The 17,334-nt window shown below is 46.0% G+C and overlaps 1 long non-coding RNA gene across 1 annotated transcript; it reads left to right on the plus strand.

The window, feature by feature from the left end:
- Positions 1-11,408: 11,408 nt before the first annotated feature.
- On the plus strand, positions 11,409-14,134 carry LOC111256643. The gene is made up of 2 exons (XR_002676788.1): positions 11,409-12,478; positions 13,530-14,134. It is a non-coding gene; the product is annotated as an uncharacterized LOC111256643 (long non-coding RNA).
- The last annotated feature ends 3,200 nt before the right edge of the window (positions 14,135-17,334 follow it).

Consider the following 17,334-nt stretch of genomic DNA (forward strand, 5'->3'; position numbering starts at 1 on the left):
GGTGGCGGAGGGCGACGGCAGAGAAGGCGGCGCTGCGACGTGGCCTTGGGGAGTCCTTCTTAGCAGCGTCGGAGAGCTTGTAGGAGGCCTTGACCATGATAAGCTTGCCCTTGGCGGCGAATCCATGGAGCTAGACGGAGAGAGCATCTAATTGTAGTTGGGGCGGCGGAGGGGCCTGCGGGTGGCACGGGGGCCGGCACCGCGGCGGGCAGTGGAGTGGGTGGCGGAGAGGCGGCGACGGGGAGGTGGGCGGGCGAACCGGTGGCGGCGAGGAGCGAGGGCGGACGGTGGCTGGCGGGGAGTGAGGGCGGGTGGCGATCGGTGGGAAGAGATGGGCGACGGGATGGGCGACAGCGGGTGGCGGTGAACTGGCGTCGGCGGGCGGCTGCCTGGGTGCGGGGTGCAGGGGTGGAAGCGGCCGAGGCCGAGCAAATAAGGTGCAACGCGGGTCTGCGGGAGGTTGGGAGTCGATGAGTGGAACTGGAACCCAAAAATCCTTTATATACTTGTACAAGGTCCACATGTCTGGCGGGTTCGTGGGCATGGCTAAGGTATTTTTGTACCCGCTAATTTTTTACCCGCGGACACAAACTCAAACCCGCAACCGTGCCCGTGGGTACAAAATGGCACCTGTACCCTCGCCCTACCGGTTTTTTGCCTACGGGCATGCGGGTAATTTGTACCCGTTGCCATCCCTAATCACCTCCTCGGTGATCGACAACTTGTCCTCAACAGCCAAGGCAGCTGCCTTCTCAGTTTCTGTTGCCAGCTCGAGTACCTGCAAACCATTAGTGTCATCCTGAGTAGACACGGTAGTGACATTGGAAACATCCCTTGGGAGTACATGATACCCAGAATCTTGTCCTTCCTCATAGGTAATTACCTTGGGAGGCACATCATCCGCAGTGACGGATTTCTTAACAACCCGCTTTGCAAGGGTAGTCTGTTTCTTCTTTGGTGGTGGAGTGATCATGACTTCAAGTTCATTTCTGGCTGAGCGTTTCTTTGCCACGGAGGATGATCCGACCTTAGCAGACGGTCGGGACTTGAATTCGTATTGATCCGCAACATCAAAACTAGTGCCGCTGGAGGACTCAACTACCTCCTCCTCCTGGTCATCGCCTCTCATGAATTCCCACGTAAATAAGTGAGGAGCGGCTTCACAGACATCTTCAGATTTGGGAGGAGGAGGAGCGAAGAATTACAAAGCAACACCTTCCTACAAAATGAGACAAGTCAATTGACTAGTACATTCAAAAGAAGTACTCGGGGGTCACTGTGGCGGAACCGCCCAAATTAAACCGGCTTAAGTGTGCTAACCATCATCTTAATGGTTAATCCGATCACACACACTTAAAACGGTGTAATCCGACAGTCCGTCGGGTCAAGCTCGATTAAAGCACTAAATATCTCGATCGAAACAACATGCAACAAGTCTCACACAAAGGTGAGCGCAAATGATATAACATGGTATTTCAGGTTACAAACATAGAGTTCATAATTAATTTACAAACCGAGTTCGAATTCATAAATATTACAAGCCAGAGTTCTTCAAATAAAATACAACAGAAGTCTAAATGATAAAGCATGAAATAAAGGTACATGACAACATGAGTAGCCCACCACATGTCATCCAACATGAGACCACCTCAAGGCGAGATCGAAGACCACTCAACCGACCGCCCTTCAGGTAAAGGATGGCCATCCCAAGGTTGACCGGCAACCAACTCTATCATTTCATCACTAGAATATGAAAATAAACAACAAAGCAAGGCTGAGTATGCTAATACTCAGCAAGACTTACCCAACTATGCTATATACTTAACCGACTCCTAGTATGAAAGGCTTTTGGCTGAGGGGTTTGTTTTGCCAAAAAGCAACTATGAGTGGATCCCTACTTTCAAATTTTAGCATCCAATTTAAGGTTGAGCTAACCATTCTAAGTGAGCAACATTTTCAAAACTTTTCAGTGTGGAAAAACAATTGATTAGATAACAACATCATTTCACATTTCCTATCATTCCACTTCTTACTACGATGTGACACAGTGGTCAAGGTTCTCTTAACTGAGAGCGACGATGAATCGGTTAGATTTATAACCTTGCAAGGCGAACCTATACACACGACATATGCATTTCCCGTCAAGCAACACATGGCAAATGATCCCCTTAGAGAACGATGGCAGTTGCGAACTCCTGCGATCCTTGAGTGCTAATCCCTACCGGTACCTCCCCGGGCCTGCCGTAAGTTACTGACTAGCACGCGAATATGAAACAGGACCAACTCAATCTTCAATCGCGCCCTAAGGTACTAGGTTTTAATAGTTTCAACTACTTCTTACTCCAGAATGTGTATAGTATAGTTCAAACTCGATTAGCAGGGACACAACGAACGGACCTTAATTGACACAGGCGAAGCGCAACCTGTGGGTGTTTTAGACCGACAACCCGCCAAGGGGGTACCCTAGGTGGTCTTTTGTGCAGTGGGTGTCGTCGAGAATCAAGAAGACAATGGTGACGCAAGGAACACGATTGTCGATGTTCAGCCCGAGTAATGTTCCGTATCTTTGTTTGGTTTCTTTGATCTGAAGTTTCATCTTGCGGAGCGTTAGCCGATGACTCATCCTTTGAAACGTTGTCGGGCTGTGCTATCCGTCGAGGGGTTCTTTGTTGGCTAGTGCCCATATTATTGTTTTGAGTGATGACAATAATTTCTCTGTCTGGGTAGTAGCTTCCAGAGCTTGATGTTGTGATTTCTGTAATGCTCTACTCATGGCTTGAAGTCAGCGGGACGCCTTCTTGGTATGGGAGGTTGTCTATGTGAGCTATAAGACGTGACTTGTAGTCGTGGGTAACGAGGGATGGCCTCATCCCCGGCCAGTGAACGAACCTGCCCTGGGGCGTTGAAGTGACTACCAAACCTTAGGCTGGCCCTGATAATGGAATTTCTCGAACGTAGTCCGAGTTGGAGTCGCAATCCTTGTCTTCCCCGTGTTCGAGTTGAGTTCGAGTAAGGAGACCTTGGTAGACTTCGGCTGTATTGCGGAATCCCTATGGGAATCGTTTCGGAGTCGAAGTCGACTTGTGAAGTGACTGGGGCTCTGGCTTGTGTCGACTAATCCAAACCGAAGTCGAGTCCGAAGTGTAGTCGAACTCGGTGTCGCTAACTTTGAAAATTTGGCTTTTCTTGACGAAATCTCCCATTTTTGGCTGAGGAAAGCTTTCGTCGAGAGGTTTTTTTCTCCTGGACGCTAATGATCTGACGCTGAAATGATCCAGCGCCGTCGGTGATGCAGAGCTAAGATCCAAAAATAAAGGTTGTGCCTACCTCGAAGGTGAAAATAGGCTTGATGATGACAGATGCCATTGAACTCGCGCAGAGAAACTCGGCGACTTCCCCTACCTGGCGCGCAGCTGTCATTGTTTTAGACCAGCAACCCGCCTAGGGGGTACCCTAGGTGGTCTTTTGTGCAGTGGGTGTCATCGAGAATCAAGGAGTCAATGGTGACGCAAGGAACATGATTTAGACAGGTTTGGGCCGCTAGATCGCGTAATACCCTACGTCCTGTGTTTTGATTGTATTGAACTCGGGTGAGCTGAGAGGGTTGTCCTTGAGGGGGTCCCTGCCCGCCCTTATATAATCGGGGGAGCAGGGTTACAAGCTAGAATCCTAGTTGGGTACGGTTACAGAGTTCTACTTGGTGTAGACATAATAATTTTCATATGTATACCTAACTAGTCTTTGGGAGTCCGACTGGAATACGCTTCTTTGCTGCGTAGCCCCCGAGTCTTGATTACATCCGAGTACGCCCCTTAGTGAGCCGCACAGGGCCTACTCGTGGGCCTGGGATGCATGCCCGACACAACCACAATGCTAACTTCAACTTTATTTTCTATCTCCGCCCGGTCTCAACCTTTTCTTTCATCAGTGATTCATTCTCAAGTAAGTTTTCATAAATATTGAAAGGTCCTATGTCTCATGAGCGATGGGCAATCACTCGACTTCTGCAGTTCTTAATTAAGCATAGCATTTCTATCAACCTACACATACTAGTATTTTGAACCTGGGAGTCCTAGGGATAATGCAACTAAGGTTTCATTCAACTTCTAGGAACTTAATGCATTAAAGTAAACATGTACTTAAGATAATTATATAGTTTTGAAATTAAGGGTTATGCTCCAGGGCTTACCTTCCCAACTAGCCTTGGGTTCTTCTGAACTTTAGTTCAAACCTTGCGATGCTTCAACTAGAGAGGCTTCACGCTGCTCACTCTCGGGTGCGGCGATCAATTCATACAGACCGTCGATGAGGGTTATCTACATGAAAATGCATATGTACCAGTTGATTGAAAGGTGATGACACATCCATGAAGTCAAGTTTAGAGAGTGCAACAAATCAATCATACATGGATTAAAATTTAAAAGAGAGCATCAAAACATATTGCTATCTACACAGGAAAAATGATCATGGCTAAAACCATAGCAATACACTTTAGAGGCTAACAAAAGGCATATGCACATAACCATAAAGATTTTGCTAGTGAACTTTTAAGATATTAATATACTACTGATAAAGAGCATAAATAATAATTTGTGGGCCTACAAAACCTAGCAGCAAGTATCTTTCATAACTAAACTAACTATTAACATGAATAAATGTTCAGGAAGCATCTATAGGTATATGAACATAAATCATTTACGGGAGCTTTCTCACCACACCTAAAGCTTGCTGTAAATATTTGAGCATGATTCGATTAACACAGAAATTACTAAAAATCAAACATGGTGACATGGCAGATTATAAAGAATAAATTATAACTGGAGTTGTGTCAGTGATTTGGTGCTAAAAACCTCTCAGAATAGTTTTCATCACTAATATATACTACTGAGAGTTTAACAAGATTTTATGAACAACATAGCTATGCCTTCCAAATAGAAGGAGATTAACAACATGCATTTTATTCATAACTTGAAACATATGGTGCACCACAACAAGTAATTTTTCCTAGGTAAATAGCGCATAAGAAACCTAACATAATTTATTTAATATTTTTAGCATTTTCCTATGATTTTATACGGATTTCCTAAGTTTCAGCCATTTTAAACAAAATTAAACCTGAAAAAGGAAAAACGCTTTTGCAAGAAAGCTCTCCAAAATAACTTTTTCCAACAGATCCATCCTTCCTTTGATGAACCAGCCCCTGACTCTTACAGTTAATCCCTCAAATATTTCCCACCTCACACTTCAACCTAGACATTTAGCGGAAAACCCCCTAGAGTTCTATTTCCTTCAGACCCAACACCCCTACCTCCTTCTTCTACCTCGGTCACGCACGTCCGCCCGCATGGCGGCGGCGACGCGGCCACTGCGGTGCAAGACGGCAACGCCCCACCCTAGTGACTACCTCGAGAGCATCAACGTTAAGGCGCACACACTTCCCTAGATTATGCCTCAGAACCCGAACCCTAGCTATTCCGGCAGCGAGCGGCGGCGCACGCCCGGCGGCATGCACGGGAACACGTGTGGAAATATGGTTGAGGTGGCAGGTTGGTGAGAGCCTGAGGTCCAGGGGCTCACCTAGGTTTCATTTTTGGGGTTGGTGGGGCAAGAGAAGGCCGGGAAGGTGGGCTTTGATGGTGGGGTGGAGTCTTGTGTCTGGCAGCAGTGGTTTGCACGGGGACTTCAATCCCCAGCGCTAGGGTGCATGGCGGCGGGCGAGAAGAGGTGGTGGAGGTAGATGGGGAGGTTTTCTAGCTTGGGGTGGTGGTGATTTGATTTTGGCAAGGCAGGGACGGGGGATTTGGCCGACGAAGGCGCCATGCTCCTGCTCGGCTCTGTTTTGCTTTTGTCTTTGGTCTGGGCGGAGGAAGAAGAAGAAAGGAGAATGGGAGGGAGAGGGAGGCGAGACCAGATAGGTGGGAAGGAGATAAACCGAGGGCGCAGTCGCTAGTCTCGGTTCAGCCCTGGCAAGCTGTGGCGCAGCGCAGGTGCAGCAATGGCGAGCGCAGGTGAGCAGGAGCAAGGCGACGGTAGCAAGGGTAAGCGGCATGGCGAAGCATGGGTGCGCCATGGGCGGAGGCATAGATACATAGCAAAATTTTGAGCTGCTTCACAAAGTTTCATTTGATCAATAAATGACAATTTTAGGAGTTTAAACTAATGCAATGACATGATGCTCATGTTTATGCAGATGATTAAGTCTAATTACAATTTAAACACCCGGGGTGTTACAACCACGGTCACGAGTACTTACAGGCTTTGGCGGGTGTGGGCGCTGAATTCCCACACAATAGTGCGAATCCCACCCACGTCCTTGAACATTCGTTTGAGCCTAACCATGATCTCATCTGTGATGATTTCATTAGGAGAAAAGCTGGATGGATCATTGAGACTAGTGTATTCATAGCCATAGTGGCATCGTTGCTGTAAAGGCTGGATTCGGCGCTTCATAAAGCTAAAGGCTACTCCAATTCCAGTGATCCCCTCTTGTTTCAACTTGGAAATTCTATCCATAAGTTCGGGTAATTGGAGGCAATCTCTATGTTTCAGTTCATCAAGCCACCGGTTGTTCCAAGAGGGGCGGTGTCCGGTCAACTTGGGTAGATTCAGATCATGGTTGCCAATGTAGGATCATTTTTCTTTCCACCCGGCATTGTAGTATATCAACTCTTAATCCAAATACAGGCTGCTTATTGTCTCCCGCTCTGAATTCCGATGCCTCCAACCCACAGCGTGTGTTCCCTCGAGGGTTGTGGCTTCACACGAAAAAACTTTCAGAATAACTTAAAGTGCGGCATGATCCCTAAGAAAGCTTCGCAGAAGTGCATGAAAATAGCAGTATGGAAAATTCCATTGGGATTCAGATGCACTAACTCCAACTTGTAGTAATCAAGAAAATCCTGGAAGAAATCACAAGTGGGCAATCTAAGGCCACGCTCAATGAAGTGCAGAAAGGTTACTGTCTACTTTGGATATGATTCCAATGGGTAGGCATTCCCGAAGGCGGAGCTTCACTGAATATAGTACTTCTCTTGCAACAGCTTTGCAGCGACCAAAGCCTTGATGTCACCCTCGATTGCCTTCAACTCTTTCCAGGCGCATACGGTATTGGGTGGCGCGGTCTGATTAGTCTTGCCATACTTGGATGCTGGCAACTGAGGATCCTTCCCCTTGCTGGTCTTCCTTCCCATCCTTGATGTCACGAGCGTCTTCAGTCGCATACGCTCGAGGGCTACATGGTGGGGGGGTGGCGCTAGTGTTCGGAGATCGAACAGTGGCGGTGGCGCTAGAGCTACAGTGTGGAAGTTGGAAAGGCGAATGGCAAGGGTAAAACGGAAGAGATAACTTCCTCCATTATTTATAACAATGGCATAGTAAAAACTGTGCAAGTGAATTATCTTCGATTTAAAGGATTCCCAAATTTCAGGAAAATTGATTGGTGGTTTCTTTTATTTCGGAAAAAGATATGAATATTCGAAAAGTTGGTCATGTTGACCAAGTTTGACCCTTATACCCACCAAATTAGTCGGCTAATGGCTCGGGGGCTGTGTGCCATGTGTCCATCAACAAAAAGTTTTTTCTCCGAGTTTTAAGGGCAAAGTGATGCAAATTACAGATTGACGCTCAGTCTGATTCTTTGATTCAACCTAAGGCTCGGGGGCTACTCCATATGGAGTGCGACTTTCATCGCACTTCCATATAAAATTTAAGGTTGAAGGATACGAGACTAAGTTAAATGAGGCTTGAGCACATTCTAGCCACATGGCAGTGTTTGGGTATCTTTGAAGATTCAACCTGATAAAGTACTCACAGAATATTAAAACTAGTCGGTGAAGTCTACAAAAGTACTCAGAATTGCTGCATTTGACTAAAAAGTACTCGGTGGCTTATCGTACATACATCTATGGGCCCACCAGAAGATTTGGAAAGAACCAAATATGAGGCTGGACACCGATACGCATCTGACATGAAGATCATGGTGCAGGACGACGTAGTCTACATGGAAAGATAGAACTAGTTGAGGATTAGGAAAGTACTTGTTGTAATAGGTAGGCTTCTTCTAGTCGTATCCGACTAGAATTCTTGTAACCAACCGACCTGTAACCCTGCCCCCAACTATATAAAGCGAGGTAGGGACTCCTCCAAAGCAATTCAATCCAACCAACACACATGACATAGGGTATTACGCAATCTAGCGGCCGAAAACGTCTAAATCGTGTGTATGTGTTTACCTTCGAGTTCTTGATCTTGACGAAGCCCACCAACCAAAACACTACTTCGGGCACCCCCTCGATAGGTTGCTGGATCTAAACACCAACAATGGTACCTACCAAAATTGATCCAAAATTTAGTGACGATCTTGCTAAATTGGTTCTGATATTACTACGCGAGGAAGCCATGGAAAGGATTTTAGCAAAGCTCTTATTCTATTTCTGGGATTGGAGCAAACTGCAACTAATAAACACAGAAGAATTCTTGTGGGCATATTGTCACTTGTCAGGAGGTACTGAAGGAGGTTGAGGAAGGTAGAGGTAGTGGCGACTGACGAGAACGGGAACCCACATTACTACATAGCGAGCTAGCGAGCCAGTGAATCAGCAGGTCATGGATGATGGCTGAAAGCATGGAGGAAGAAGTCGATTCTTCATTGCAGTCAAACAATAATGGCTCAAACCGTCTAAATGTCAAACCATCCCAATCAACACCAGTTCCGTGCAAGTCGTAGAATGAGACCAACCCAATCTAAACCGCTTGTTGCTGTCTGGTTTGCAAAACCAAGCAAACCCAGCAAAACCCGCAGGTGAACAAGGCTACTGCGAGGGGTGACACATACACAAGGATGACGGGCAAGACACGCAAGGCGGTGGGCTAACACAGAGTGTTGGGGGGAAATATTAACGACCTCCTAATGCCGCTTAAAGCAACAGTCATGAAGGCCCAGGCCCACCTGCGGTAATTATGATTACCGCCGACCCAGTAGAGGCAGAGAACATCCCACTCCGTCTCGCCCGACCCAGGGCCCCGGGGTCGGACAATCCCGACCCCTCGATGGCGGGACTCCGCCTCGCCCAACCGCGGTCCCAGGGTCGGGAGCGCCCAACCCCTCACCGCAAGGCTCCGCTTCGCCCGACCCTGGGTGTAGGGGGTCAGACTCATCCCGGCCCACGAGACAAGTGTCCACCTCGGGCACAGACCGACGGCCAAGGGCGCGGATCTTGTGGGCCCCCCAGCGGTCTCGCCATAAATGCACCGCGGCTCTGGCACGCAGAAAGGCGCCCGCGCCCCTCGACGTTACCCGCCACAAGTACCCGAGCGGAACATTGTAGCCACGACCGCACAGGCTACAATGGCCACAGATCCCCCTGATTCGCAGCAGGGCACTCATGGCTTGCGCCGCCCAGAGCAGGAAGAAGTCGCGTCCATCCTTGCGCCCCACGCATCCGACGACAGGGACGCGACGTCCGCCTTCCGCGGGCCGTCAGCAGATGGCGGGATCCGCCGCCTCCCCCAACGGACACAGGTGCCACGACGAAACACCATCATCGCGTATGGCGGCAACAGCTGTCGAGGAGACCATCGACGGGACGCGACGGCGGTCCTCCTCCTCCGGCAGACGCGCTGGCAGGAGCCGAAGACCGGCGAGGGCGCCGCTGGCCTGGGGACTTGGTCCCTCTCCTTGTGTTGTTTTCTACCTAGCTTTGTTTATCTCTTTTACTTCTCCTGACAGCCGGTCTCACCGGTAACCTCGGTGGCCTCCTTGCGCTATAAAAGGAGAACCGGGGGCCTGAGATGGGAGGCTTCCAGGCAAATAGAACACACCCGCACCCACTTAGAGCACGAGCGCACTCTCAAGAGACCTGGGATCGGTTCCCTCTCTTGCACTACTGTAACCCCTACTACAGAACCCCGCGTGGGTAACACAAGCATCTCCCGATACTGGACGTAGGGCCTTCCTTTGCCCGAACCAGTCTAACCCCGTGTCTCCCACGCCACCATCCGAAGCCTTACGCGCATAAAAGAAATTTACTAGTCTAAGTCTCGATCCGCAAATCTTGACAACGACACAGAGGGTCCCACGCGATCGAGAAAGACAACAAGATTGGCGGTGGACTTGAAGTCGGCTATAGGCGCGTGGCTGCCGTGGCCGACATCTAGAGGAAGTCAAAGCCACGAGAGTAATGCAATGTAGACACTTCTCAAGGAACGATGTCATATTTTTCCCCCGAAACACAAAACATATACAAACGCTTATATATACACGCATCCACACCCATCCTACCCCAACAAGCACCATGAAAAGAGATTTTGCATATCTTGAGATTGAAGAAGTTATCGTATATGTTTGATCGTATATGGATATGTCGCCTACCACTAAATTTATAGCACCACTATTTTTTTTAAATTAATTAAAAACTCTAAGAGCACCGGTGTGAACTCGAACCTGTATTGATAGATTTTCCACTACAAGAAAACCTACACGACTACATTGATGGAGAGGCTAAAGTGGTTGATATTTATGATTGAAGTAGGCACTACATTGAACTAAGCTGATGAGAGAATACATGCAATTAACTTATGCTCGCACACGATGTTTTTCTGAATAATTGCACACAAAATAATTTTAGAGGATAAAACGATGTATCTTTAAGTTTGAAGGGAGTACTCGTAAAAAATGTCAGATGAGAAAATGCGTGCAATTGACTTATGCTTGAACACAAAGTTGTTAAAATAAATGAAGTTGCAATCATACGTGGCACTAGTATTAAGAATAATCCTTCCTCTAATCCACGGAGATCACGTTGGACACATCGAAACTCCCTACAAACCCTAAAAAGGGGACTCCAGCACGGCTGCACCCGCTCCCCGGCTCAATCACTCATCTCAATCTGGATCCTGCCAAAGCATCAGGCCACCCACCAATATGACAACCCCTACCCCAGCCGCCTGCAGGGAAAGTTTGGATACTAGCTGCTAAACTTTAGCAGTATTATATCGAATGTTCGGATACTAATTAGGAGAACTAAATACGAGCTAATTATAAAACTAATTGCAGAACCGTGTGCTAATTCGCGAGACGAATCTATTAAGTCCAATTAATCCATCATTAGCAAATGGTTACTGTAGCACCATATTGTCAAATCATGGCCTAATTAGGCTTAATAGATTCATCTCACGAATTAGACTCTATTTTTGCAATTAGTTTTGTAATTAGTCTATGTTTAATACTCCTAATTAGCATCAAACATCCGATGTTATATGTTCTAAATTTTAGTGGGGTGTATCAAACAGCCCCGTAGTCTCACTCGCACAGTGACAACACATAGCCAAGTATAATACTCCCCTAGTGTACTACGGTATTTTATTTTATTACTGATACTGAACTCCAGCTGCCAAAAGAACCATGATTTTTACCTCCTTTTGGCTAGAGAATCAAGGTGAAGAAGAAAGGCGCTCAGTATAGCCCCAAAATCTGCGGCTACGTTGTAGTTTAATCTGTAGGCATGGAGCCATGGGGAGAGATGGAGAGAGAGATCTGAGTTTACTACTCCTAGGCCTGCTTGAAGCCATCGTCTCATATCAAATCCCTCAGATCTCCCACTGCAACTCACACACGGAGACCAAGAAAAGCACAATCCCATCCATCTGATTTGCATGCCCATCCCCGCATCCCTCCCCTCCCCGGAATCCCTCTTCACAAGCCACAACCCTAGCTCCACTCTAGTCTCTATAAATAGCGCGCCCTGTAAAGGAGCTCATCCTTATTACGGTGAGCGAGAGAGGCAACTGTGGATCGATCGATGCACAGCTCGGAGAGCAAGAGAGCAGTAGTCCAGTCATGTGTGCTTATCAAAGGGGTGCTTACTGAGAGTTCCTTGGCATTCTGTCCACCTCCTTGCTGATCTTGCAGAAAGTCTCTCAAATCTGTTGTTTTTTTGGAGGTGGGCATACTGCCAATGGAGCTGTGTAGGCCTCCCTTTGTAAAGCCCGCATGACACAAATCAGGGCTTCCTCCTTAGATTTGATCATCACTTGTGTCAGAAACGCCTTCATTAAGCTTGCTTTGCTGCCTTTTCTTGCGTGTTCATTTACTGGGCCTTTTGATGTCCTCTTGTTTTCTTGCCTTGAGTTAAGGTTCATCATGGTCCATGACATGCTTTTGGGGAAAGTTTTGGTGCGAGCTAGCTACATATGGTAGTCTGATCTGCTTTGTTGCCAACCTAATTTAGTCTGCTTCCTTGAGCCCCGCCGGCCATGGTGTTGGGGGAAGTGAAGATGGTGTTACCCCTTCCTCATGCCATTCTTTCGGATCCGTCCTTTTTGCCGCTGATCATTCTTTAACAGCCAAGTTCTTCGGAAGACTAACCACGTAGTTCTTGCTTTCTTGCTGGTTTCGCATGCAGGCCTGTTCTTTGATCTTTGATGAGGCTCATCTCTGCAACATCTGAATATGAGGCCAGGCCAGCAATGAGAAGCTCATGTAAGTGTACACAACCGGTTGCCATGATTGTTTGCTAGTATTTGATGTATTGGTCAAGATCTCAAGTCCGTGATACCACAATACTCGAATCCTGCTAGAATATGTTTCGCATAAATTCCCTCTCTGACCATTCTAGCTTAGCTAGGGTTTTGTGCCAGTGACTGGTGATGGTCATGATGAGATGTGCCATTCTTTTCCTTGGCTTTATCATTTCCCCAGCCTGTGCATCTGCTCCTTATTTTTTTTGCTTGTTCCAATAAACTTTGGTATGAATGCATGAGCCCAAGTTGCAGGTATACAGAACTTTTTTTTTTTTGAAATGGAGCAGGTATACAGAACTTTCATGCGCATCATGATTTCACCCGCAGACCTCCCTGACCCTGAGACCCAGCTACCTGTACAGTCTGTGACCGAGTGAATTTTGTCAATGTCTTTCAACAACTCAGATAGGCAAACAACTGGTAGTATATGGCAGTCCAAAGCCTGCTTCTCCTTCCATTTCGTCTTGTAGCTTCACCCAGTGCAGTCTAATCATTACAAGCATGAAAAATACAGTGGCCGGTGGAGCTTGACTACTTGTTATACTCCGGAAGCTGTATGTTTTTTTACTTGTTTGCACCAATGGTAATCAAATGCTTAAGAAAGAATATAATGTCTTATTTCAAGAAAAAGGAAAGAAAGATAGTAGTACTGACTATAAGTTGTGAAGGCAGATCTGATCATCATCTTTGTATGGAGAATGGCGGTGTGGATGTACTTAAAAAGTAGCATTCGATATTGATCTGATACAGATATGGTATTTGGGTAAAAAATGTTCCATTGTGGCCATTTAACTATATCCTAACTATTCTACAATCAATACATACTAGGATCTATAAAAAGGTTAACACTGATGATACCTATCCAAAAACAGTAAAAAAAGCTCTATATTTCTTTCTGGATAGCCTCAATATTTTTCATTGTTTATGTGGTACATACTAGCTCGTCTGTTTTTTGGGATAATGTTACAAGTATGCTAACATTCATGTTTTAATTTATTGATCTTCAACAGGATGTCAAGACTGTATGATAAATCTATTTTATTGGGCTCATGCTTGCTTGTTTTATGAATTAATTGTTTTAGTGGAATGAGGAAAGAAATATGTGCGTCAGAGGATTGATTTCTCCTACTAGGTGTTCCTTGTGTACTCTTAAACTAAACTGCCACCCCATTGTGCCTATATATGTATTTTATTCCAAAAAATGCGTTGTATTTTGTCAAACAGGTGAAAATTCTAGATGACTTTGATTTTGAATTGCATGGTGTGTTTTGATTGGTAACTTTCTTTTGCCTACATCAGGTTTGTTGTGTCCCAAATCCTCATTAATGCATGTTCATATGATGTTGAATCATCAATATTCTATGTCTGTTAAGGGAAAATGCCTTAATGTTTTGGTGCATCGCCAATATTGTTGAAGTTTCTAGTATATGATGATAAAGGGAGCATGGCCGAATGGGATGTTCGTGTATTAATGTGTGTCTCTAATGTATACTGGATATGGATCGAGTAAGGCGGCTGCTTATTTAGCTCAGTTTGTTCCTGAAGGTCATGGCTCATGACCGTATATTCACATCATGATGGAGGTTAACCCAAGGAATAAAAATATTTTCTTTCATTTATATTCTCTTAGTATGATGCTGGTGTAATTTTTGGGTACTGCGTAATTCACAGTATCAGTATGAGTGACTGGTATATATGGACAGTAGTTTATCAGGGTTTGCATAACAGCTAGTTGGTCTGTCGATAATGCCCTATGAGGGTGTACACTGTACACACAAGATTGGTCTGGCTGGATTACCTGCTAGGTACCCAAAAAAATGCCCAACAATCTTGCTGGATTAGTGTTATAACGAAAGTTCAGTTTGCACTCAAATTAGGAAACGGTTGGAATTAAATAAATAAGATAAAAAATCATCTTGCTGATCCCTGAGTCCCGTCATGCTTATTTCGGCTAACAGTCAGGTTTTCTGAAATTGCAAGGTAACGCATGCGGTCTAGGCAGATGTGCTAGAGTCTAGTATATCTTTGGATGATCTTTCATGTCAAGCATGAAGCATGCATCGAGGAGGGTGATGATCAGGGCGCCATGGGAATCAAATCATTATGGACACGGGCACACGGCCCAGATTGAACAGCTGCACAACTAATAATGAAAGACTGACACCTTTCGTTCTTTGCTCTCTCTCTGGTGTGTGTGTGTGTGGTGTAAGAGCTCCAAGCTACTACGCGGCAGTACCCTGCGGGGTCTATATATGTCTATCACGCGCATATGGCTGCTCAGAATTTGGGGAGCAAAAGATTTGGGCGCCGTATCCATCAAGGTGTCCGAAACAGCGAGAGGCGAGAGCTGTCTGAAAAGGAAAAGGCAGCGGCAGCCTTCTTCAACACAAGCGGCCATGGATCGGAGACCTGGCCGCGCACAGAAATGCTTCCGCAACTGCACAAACGAGTCGACGACGGCACAAGGGGTCAGCTCATATCACACCAAAAGATCTCCCTGATGATGGCCGGGGGATCTCTCCACCTCCACGCCACGAACAAGGCAACCGGCCGGAGCACGAGAGGGTGGAGCGTACTGTGGTGGCACCAAGCGGGCGGCCGTGATCAATGCCATCCGCGGGGGTGCGGAGCCGGAGCCGGAGCCTAGCCCCCACAGACGCTGCATGCGCCATCATGCCGTTTTGCCTTGCCCTGCCTGTCGCTTTGATCTGCGAGGCTCGTCTGTGTTGCTGGCTTGCTGCGGCAGCAGCTCTGCAGCTGCAGTAGTGCTAGTGCAGCGCAGTGAACTACAGTTACACTGGCCTTAGCGGTTGAAATTCCGGGGCGTCTGCTGTGCACCACTACTGCGGCTACTCCAGGATTGGAGCTTTTCTCGGTGGAAAAGCTGAAAGGTTCGTGTGGATTTTTGGGATGTTCTTGCCTAGTCGATGTTGACACTTGACATGTTGACGCATGGAGGGGATGTTTGTTTCTTTAGCGCCTCCTAAAATCCTTGTCACATTTTCTGTCACATCAAATGTTTAGATATTAATTAGAGTATTAAATATAGACTAATTATAAAACCAATTGCACAAATGGAGACTAATTTGCGAGATGAATCTATTGAGCCTAATTAGTCCATGATTTGACAATATGATGCTACAAACTGTAGCTAATGATGGATTAATTAGGCTTAATAGATTCGTCTCGTGAATTAGCCTCCATCTGTGTCATTAGTTTTATAATTAGCTCATATTTAGTCCTCCTAATTAATATCCGAATATTCGAGTACTAGAGAACCAAACACCCTCGCAATCGAAGCGGAGGAGCACGTTTCGTCTGGGTCTGGGTCATAGTGCAACAACTTTTCCTTTTCGGATTCCAGGTCAGGTGGATCGATATGCCTACCTTTTGCTCTGACCACGAATCTGAACCACGTCCAAAACGTAAGGATTAACCAGAACGATTACATATTTTGATTCAAAATTGACAAGGAAGCAAGCATGTGTATTCCTGTTGGATGAATGGGAAGCATGCATAAGCAGACATGCACGGCGTGACAAAAAGGGATATATATTTCTTTTTTCAATACGAAATGTGCCCACCTTGTGAATGAGCGTAGTTGGTAAAATTTCTTCTAGTGTAAACTGCCGACCAGGACTAGAGTCATCGACTCGGCACTGATGTGTGTTTTTCTGAATTTATTTTAGGAATTAACCAACGATATTCTTTTGGTGGTGGGTGCCGGTCAACAGCGAGCTAACAAGCTGTTAGCAGTGATTTCATCAATCTCGAGAATCGGTCGGCTCAGTTTCTCGAATATGCTCATACAGTGTTGGGATGCATACATGTATTAATAGGATTGAGTATGCGTGCGTTTATGTGAGCATATACAGACGTTTGTTTCGAAAAAAATTATATAAAAATCGAGATTATAGATTATAAATAATTGGACTATTTGGAATCCCGTAGGTTTTTTTTAACGGACGACAAGAGATTTGCCGAATTTTTATTAGAAGAGAGAGCAAAACAAAAAAGAGGTACAAAAGCAACTTACAACTCATGACTTAGAAAAACTAACTCCACGTGGAGCGCACAACTAGGAAATGACAAAAGGACCCAAAATGAGGAGCGCACAACTAGGAAATGACAAAAGGACCCAAAATGAGGACCCTGAGATCCCGGCTAGCGGAGAAGAAGAGAGGAAAATCAGACTTCCTGTTGTAAGTTCTAATGTTTTGTGTTGCTCACCGGTATTGCTCCACTTTTTAGGTATTCCACATCTTCGTAGGAATCCCGTAGGTTATAAGGTGGTTAGTGAGTTGGATAGGTGGGTGCAGAGAGATAATAGAATTAGAAAAATCTAGGTGGTTAGATTCAATAATCCACGCTGTAATCTGGGCGGTTTCCGATGAACTACATTTCCTCTTATCTGGGCTCATACGTAGCTGATTCATAGCAATGGACACAGCAAGCCCAAACTGCGGGGGGCTTGTTAAGCTGAAGCAGTGTCCTTTCGGAAGCCCAAATTAGGCCCATCAAGCCTCGTTCGTTCTGCCGTGGCGCCGAAACAGAGAAAATGGCTCGCTCTGCCCTTAACGACCCAAGGCCCAAACAACTCTTGGCGACAGTTCACTGAAAGAAATTAAGCAGCAGTTCGCACACCATGACGCAGGGGAACTGCTCATTAAGGAACGAGATTATCATACAGATGACAAATCCAGTATCATGTCGTGGCAAGAATTTCTTTTTGACTCTCAGGAAAAGAAAAACGCCATCCAAGTTTTCAAATCAAATATGTAATAAGAACAAACAAATTTCTACTTGACGCGCTCG

The sequence above is a fragment of the Setaria italica genome, chromosome I (assembly GCF_000263155.2).
Source record: "Setaria italica strain Yugu1 chromosome I, Setaria_italica_v2.0, whole genome shotgun sequence".
Classification (NCBI taxonomy): Eukaryota; Viridiplantae; Streptophyta; class Magnoliopsida; order Poales; family Poaceae; genus Setaria; species Setaria italica.